A 7,558-nucleotide genomic window follows, 5' to 3' on the forward strand; every position below is an offset into this window, starting at 1 on the left:
AAATTGTTCAAAAGTAAAGAAGATGGGGGAAGGAAAGGAAAAACATAATAAGAGAAGGATAAAATGACAGCGAACTTGGTAAATAAGGAAGAGAAGAAGGGTTGAACGGAGGGAAGGCGATTGGGATTGAAAGAACAGTCAATATGTCACGTACAGGTACAAATTCTCTATGATGAATATGATCATTATACATATCTTAATTGTACCAATAAACTTAATAAAAAACACTGAATAAAAACACTGAAAGCAGTCATGTTTCCTTTTAGATAAACGTTAAAACTGAGTACACTAAACTTCTGGGAATTACTTTACAATCTTATCTTTCACCCACAATAAAACTAGATTCTACTTTATGATTGTGATTAAAATAAAGCATCAAAGTTGTCCATAAAAATGGACGGTGAATATTTAGATTAAAAATAATTATAATAAAAACCACATTGCACATCTTCCTCAAAATACTCTCTCGTAATTCCAACTCACTTTTCTCATTATTCTTGCCACTTTCTCAAGCAGTTCTGGAAGTCCTCTTTTGTGAGTGTCTTTACAACGTGTGATTAAAAAAGTACAGTGAAGTTGCCTCCGAGTATCACCACACAGAAGGGTAGTCTCCAGAACTGTGCCGTGTCCTCCTCTACCTCATTCGCTTGATCTGATCCTGTGTGACTTCTGGCTCTTCCCCAAAGTGAAAATGACCATGAAACATAAATGTTCTAAATTGATTCAAGACATCACAGCAGTCCTAACAGCGCAGTAAAGGCACTGATAAAACAAGACTGCCGGAACTGCTTCAGAAAGTGGCAAAACTTATTGGATAAATGTGTTCAGAATTAGGGGGAGTATTCTGAGGGGAATTAAGGGTAATGTGTCTTTTATCATAGTAAGCACTTGAAAATATAGTCTGTGTATTAAAAGCAAAACACACTGTAATGAACTTTGGAACAGAAGTAAGTCAATAAAAACAAGCCAATAGGTCTACCCAGTTATTGATGTTTTTCAGTTGTTTTTAAGAATACATCTTTTGTTGAATTTCTATTATGTGCCAAGCATCGAAATACTTTATATACATTGTACTTCTCCACAGCCTCGTGTGCTCCTTTATTCCAGGGCCAATAAGCCAAGTGGGGGTAATGAGGTCACCAGCAATTTTGAGCATCATTTTTACTGGCATCCCTGTTCTTGGCATTTCTCATATACCAAGACATATGAGTTGGCTAGAATTAGAACTATGCTTGATGTAATTCATGTTCCCTGACCCAGATGGTAAGGGATGGCTACTTACAATAGGCTTCTGAGCTAATTACTTGGTGGCAAGCTATGATTCCAAAACCACAAAAGAAGAAGGCAAAAGCAATCCTAATAAAAGTATACTTCAGCATGACCTCAGGTCATATGGTGCAAACATTTACACATCTTTGGGGTTTGTTTTGCAAACCAAGGTCTGTGCTATAAGCAAAAATATGTGGCACATTTTGAACAAAGAAAATATGTACCCAACAAAGCACAGAGGCTGAGCTGTGAAGCAGACAAACCCTAAAAATATGTAGTCACTTACCAGGCAGAACATAGGCACATGTGTTTCCAATGTAGAAAGCAGTCTGTGGGTGTGTGCGTCTACATTTACACATGAAGTTACTTTTCCTGTCAATGCAGAGATAATAATATGCAAATTGTAGCCTTTCAGTGAAGGAATGCATTGTCTTGGGTTTTTTTTCCTGTAATTATTAAAAGTGAATAACAATCAAATCCCTGATAAAATCCTTTATATTTCAAATGTATCATTTTGACAACTCTCCAAAGTCCAGATCTTGGGGATTCTGAAAGTATTTTTTTCCACATCTCCAGTGGCCACACTCCTTTCCTGGGGTTCCTTTTCCTCAGTAGCTTGCTGCTGTTTGGGGGACAATATGTTCCATTTATTATCAACACACTTCACAAGGGTGAAGCACATTTACAACCCACAGTCAGGTTTCTGATTTGTTACATAGAACTCCAGTTCCTGAAATAGAGCAACACTGAGGTCTTTCTTTTCTCAGATAAACACAACACAAAACTCTGAACAAATATGGCAGGGGATGGAGCTGTTCATCTTCATTTTTCTCATTGCCCTGTGTTTTTCCACCTTTGACTCCTCCACTTTTGCTTCCCTGCTCCACCCAGCTCCTACAGTCCCATAGGCATCAGTTAAAACTTGATCTCGAGCAGACGCTCTTCAAGGGCCTTTCACTAGGCCACAGGCTCCCCTGTCCCTCTGTGTCATTTTTGGAAAGTGGTCACAAAGCCTGGGGAAGAATAGACCAGGTGAGGAGGAACTTACAACTGCACCTCCTCACTGGAACAATTTTGTTTGTAGGGTTTCCCTTGTATTCTCCCAAAATGTGCCCCATCTCAAAATCCCTTTAAAGTGGAACCATATGCCAGGAAGTGAATTCCCCTTATACAAAAAAGAGTTCTCCTAATATTCAAAACCAGCTCTCGTGTCCCCTCCATCTTTGTTGTCCTACTTGCTTCTTTGGAAGCTGAATTCTCCCTTTCTACAGATTAGTGTCATGGGCCATCTACTGCAGCTCTTCATGCCTAGGCTTTCTGAGGCCCCTGCTGCATTACCACACTCTGGCTTTGCCTTAAGCTTGGCTTGGTGCAGCTCCTCACACCACTTCTGTGTCTTGGGGTGACCTTTAATTCAGAGATACCCTGACGTTCCAGCCCCTCCACCTCTAAGCTGAGCTACTCACAGTGAACTACTTGGAGGATCCAAAACAGGACTTGCTGTAGCCTCTGCCTCCTCTTCTTGACAGCAGTCCAGACCATCATATTTCCTCTATAACCTAGAAGCTTCTGGTTCTGCATCCTATACATCTTTATCCAGGTCTAAAAAAGTGCTGAACAGGGCTGCAAAGGCACAGAGTTTAGTAAGGAGTGTTGACCATGAGGCTAAGCTCAGGAGACAGGTGGAAGTGAATCCCAGTGCTGCCCATAGTGTGACCACAGCTGAGTTGCCTGATCTCTAGAGTGCCAGTTTCTCATCTGTGAAATGGTTCCTCAGAGAGGAACTTTAAGTAAGTGTCTGGTACAACTACTGGCTATAGTAAGTACTCATTAAATCTTAGCTGCTACTGATACTTCATTACTATGAAAGTCTTTCTTCTAGGTTATGTAGGTATAGCTCTTCCAATAGACAACCTCTCTGGCTCTTATTGTATTAATAGGCCGGGAAGAGCAAGGCATCCCAGAGCCCCCGGCAGGCTGCAGTGTACGTGGAGGTTGGCACTGGGGTCTGTGGCCCTGGCCCCAACATGGCTGCTTCCTAAAGGAGCGAGGCAGTGGTTCTCTGTGGGTCCGCATCCTCATCTGTGAGTGGGGGTGTTGATAACACTGGCCCTGTATCGGAAGAAAGTGGGGTGTATTCCCTCATCAACCATAAGGTGTCCAGTTCCTTCTATAGCAAAAGACAGGGTAAGAAGTGAAAAGCGTAACACAGGTATACTTCATCAAAGTTTTGGGTAACATGGGAGCCTTTGGCAGTGACAAGAAAAAGTTAGAAACAACTTGTCCTGTGGCCGGCCCTTTCTGTCTTCTTCATTCATAGCCTGGAGCAATGAGGAGGCTTTCTGTGTGTTTCTGTGTTCTGAGCGCCACACTCTCTATGTGGTCGGGGGACTTTATGAGTTGATAAAGGGCATCAGTGCCTGCACATCAGAAATACTCAGTAAGCGTTGGCTCTAGTCACTGCTGCGAAGGCCTCGATGTACCTCACACTCGAGGGTTCTAGTCACTTCCTGCTCTCTCCGGGCAAATTCGTTCTAGAGGGTTGAGGTGTTTTATACATTAGATCTTTGAGCAGCTGACATCTGGGATAAACCTCAAGTAAGAAGAACAGCTAAAGATAACGTTTAATCTCAGTAGAGATGATTTTTATATTGAAGGATGGGGTTGTTATTACAATGACAGTTGCTGACAAATTTATATAGGAATGGAGAAAGAAGGTAATAATTATATATAGTTTTCTATTAAAAAATTTATATGTCTCAAATTTTCTATAAAGAACACACGCTCATTTTATAAGTAATAAGGGTTGATTTAAAAATAAAAGAAATAATGTGAGCTACAGCCCTTGCTCTCCTCTGCAGCCTGCAGCTCCTGCAATGCCTTGAGACTCTGTGTCTGCTAGTTTGTGTTCTTCACCGTTTTTTTTTTTTTTTTTTTTTTTTTTTTTTTTTTGTGGAACCAGGGATTGAACTCAGGCCCTTGCGCTTGCCAGGGAAGTGCTTATTCCACTGAGCCATCTCCCCAGCCCCATCTTCCCCTGTTTAACAGGGAATCATGTTCAAAAAGAAGGAGAAAGTTCACTAACTTACACAGGTGTAGGTCTCAGGGACTGAATTTGACTGTCCCTGATGTGATTTGGAACTGCAGACTGCTTCACCAAGAGCCCTGGCTTTTGCTAATAAACTTGGAAGTACTTAAGAGGCCCGTTTCCACAGCAAGGTCATATTTTCATCCACATTTATGGCATCACTTGTCCAAGAACCAAGGCATGACCATGGATAAGTGTGCTAGGCAGCGTGGTGCACTGAGGTGCAGTGCCCGAAGCCCAGGACTTGTGCTCACCTTACCTGACGCAGCGACAAAGACTTTGCGATGAGATTGCAGTCAGAGGTAGGTGAAGCAGAGAACACATCTCAGCAGCAAAGAACCAGAAGGGAGTCAGGCATGGTGGCACCCGCTTGTAATTCCAGTACTCTAGGAGGCTGAGGCAGGAGGATTGCAAGTGGGCCCATGATCGGTCACTTAGAGACTTATTGGGACACTGTACAAATAAATAAAATGGGTGAGGGATATAGCTCTGGGCAAAGGCCTAGGACCACAGAGAGGCAATGTGACAGGGATTCTGCCATTGCTGATTTTGAAGGGAGGGTAACTAGCTGATGCTTCACGTTTAGTGTAGGGAGAGCCGTATCCCACTTGTGACCGACAGGATGTGGTTGTAGGAGTTCCGTTTAGGTTGCTGAGTCTGTGGTAATTTGTGACAACAGCAATAGAAACCAATGCCACAAGCAAGTGTGGTGGATTGCTCAGTGGTGACCAATGTAAAACACCCAGCTGAACTGAACCAGCATGGTGCTGGGTGCGGGAGACGGCCTCAGTTACTCTTCTCTTGTTGCTGGGACAAATACCCAACAGCCACACTGCAGGAATAAAAGGTTTATTCAGCTCACAGTTACTGGAGGTTTCAGTCCATACTCGGCTGGCTCCAAGGCAGGGTGGCACAGGGCAGGGAGCATCAGTTCATGGCGGTGGCAAAGAGCAAGAGAGCAGAATGGAGGAGCAGCAGTGACAATGGCAATAACAGCAACAGAGAGGAAGTCTGTCTCTCTGTCTCTGTTATGTTACATTCAGGCTATCTGCCTCAGGCTGGGTGTAGCACTCACACCCATAATCCTAACAGTACGAAGACCCATAATCCCAGTGGATCATGACTTAATCTCAAACTCTAGAAGTCCCCTCCCCATGACTGCATGAGGCTTTGAGGGGACGACTAGACACAAAGCATAACAGAGGCCCACCTGAGGGTTGTTGCCAGCAGCATAGAGGTAGAACTAGAGAAACAGAGGAAAAGACTATTAGGGAGGCTGTTGGAGGGGCTGTAGGGAGCTGCTGGTTTTTCTGGGGGGAACTTGTCATGCTGGCTCTCCTGCTCAACTTCGCTGTTCTCATTGTTGAAGGAGCTCCAGACATTGTTGTTAATGAGAAAGTGTACAGCTCACTTTTGGGAGCTCTAGCCCTCACTTTGAACATTGCTTCCTAACTCCAGAGGAGGTGATGGTGCACAGCTCAGTCTCTCAGAGAAGCTTGTCCCATTGGCTTTCCTGATGGGAATTCAGCTGTCCTGGCCATCAGAGGAGCTCAGGGCCTCACTGTTGCTGAGGATGGCTGTGGTACTTTTCAGGGGAGCTCTCTGGTTCTTGCTTTTAGCATCACTTCTTGGCTCCAGTGCAGATCCCTCAGCCTGTTAGCACAGAGCCTTCATCCTGCTGGTGCAGACTTTTAGCCCTACCACTGACCTTTGCAAGGTCTTCCCAGTGCAGATGGTTGATGTAGACTTTTATGAGACACTGTCATGGGCTCTGGGTCTTCAGCCAGACTCCTGAAGGACATTACTGTGGGATCCAGGTCCTCAGCTAGATTCTTTGGGTCTCTAGTGTATGGACAGATTTCCTGCACTCTTTGTATATGATTGTTTGGGTGACTATTATAAAATAATCTTGTAATTAAGTGTCCTGTATTGTGGGGGGGCAATAGAACGCTCCTGTTATATTTTCCCTTATTTGGGCAAGAAGTGCTGCAGCACCAATCCCCACTTGCCTTGACATCTTCCTCTGGTCCTGGACCTCCACTACCAATCCACAACTAGTCCCACCCAACTGCTTCCACTATACAGCTATTTAGCCCCTGTTCACTTCCTCAATAAACGAGACTTGATCAGAAAGCCTGTCTTGTCTCTGTCTCTTGTGTCTCTTGCCCTGTCCTGTTCATCCCCATTCCTCCTCCAGGTCATTACCCACGTCTCGACTCGCGGGCCGAGTCAAGTGGCACCCAACGTGGGGCCTGGCATGGAGGATTTAATGAGGGAGCCATTCAAGAGCCCGGGTACGAAGCAGAAAATGAAAGTAAATTCCGAGGTCAATGCCGCCCGAGTGCCTGCTGCGCCGCCCTTCCCCTTTTCCCACATGGGTCAAGCATTAAGCGAGCATGAGCTCTTTGTGGAAAGCCTCAGTAAGGCACTCAAGATACAAGGGATTAAGGTAAAGGAAAAAGATTTATTACAGTATCTTAAGTTTATTCATGAGGTTTGCCCATGGTTCCCATTGGAGGGCACGATCAATTCTAAAAGATAAAAATGAGTGGGTGATGCATTACAGGACTTTTGTAGAGTTTTTGGCCCTGAAAAAGTCCCAATCACAGCATTTTCATACTGGGGCTTGATTGATGAGATTCTTACGCAGAGACATAGAGACCGTTTGGTTGGGGAAATGATTACCCACGGAGAAGCTGTCCTGCATAACTCCAACAGGCCCACTCCGGCCCCTTCCCAGGCTGGTTCAGACATCTCCTCTCTCCACGGTGAGGAGGTAAATAAAGTGTTAACTAAACCCCAAGATAACGAGTAGCTGCCGCCTTCAACTAATGAGTAGCTGTCACCTTTTCCTTCTGAGCTTTTGCCTCCTCTTCCAGAGGCTCCTCTCCTGACCCATTATAAATCTTTGTATCCCAACCTTACTACTTTACAAGAGGTCAATTGGGAAGACTTAGCCAAAGAGGCTTCCAAAAACCGTCCTGACCCCGTTACGGCCCCAGTTACTGCAAAACCACCTCCTGATAATAATGAACTGTCCAAATTTGCTCCTAAATCTTCCATTGTGATTTTGGACCTGGAAAATCGGCTGTTTGAGAGGCTTACATTACATTTACAATCTTTGCAGGCTGATCAGACACGTGGCACCCCTAAGATGGCGCCTGGGCCCAGTGGGCCCTTGCCTAAAATGGCGCCTGAACA

This window comes from Octodon degus, unplaced genomic scaffold (genome assembly GCF_000260255.1).
Source record: "Octodon degus isolate 3935 unplaced genomic scaffold, OctDeg1.0 scaffold00007, whole genome shotgun sequence".
In the NCBI taxonomy this organism is placed as follows: domain Eukaryota; kingdom Metazoa; phylum Chordata; class Mammalia; order Rodentia; family Octodontidae; genus Octodon; species Octodon degus.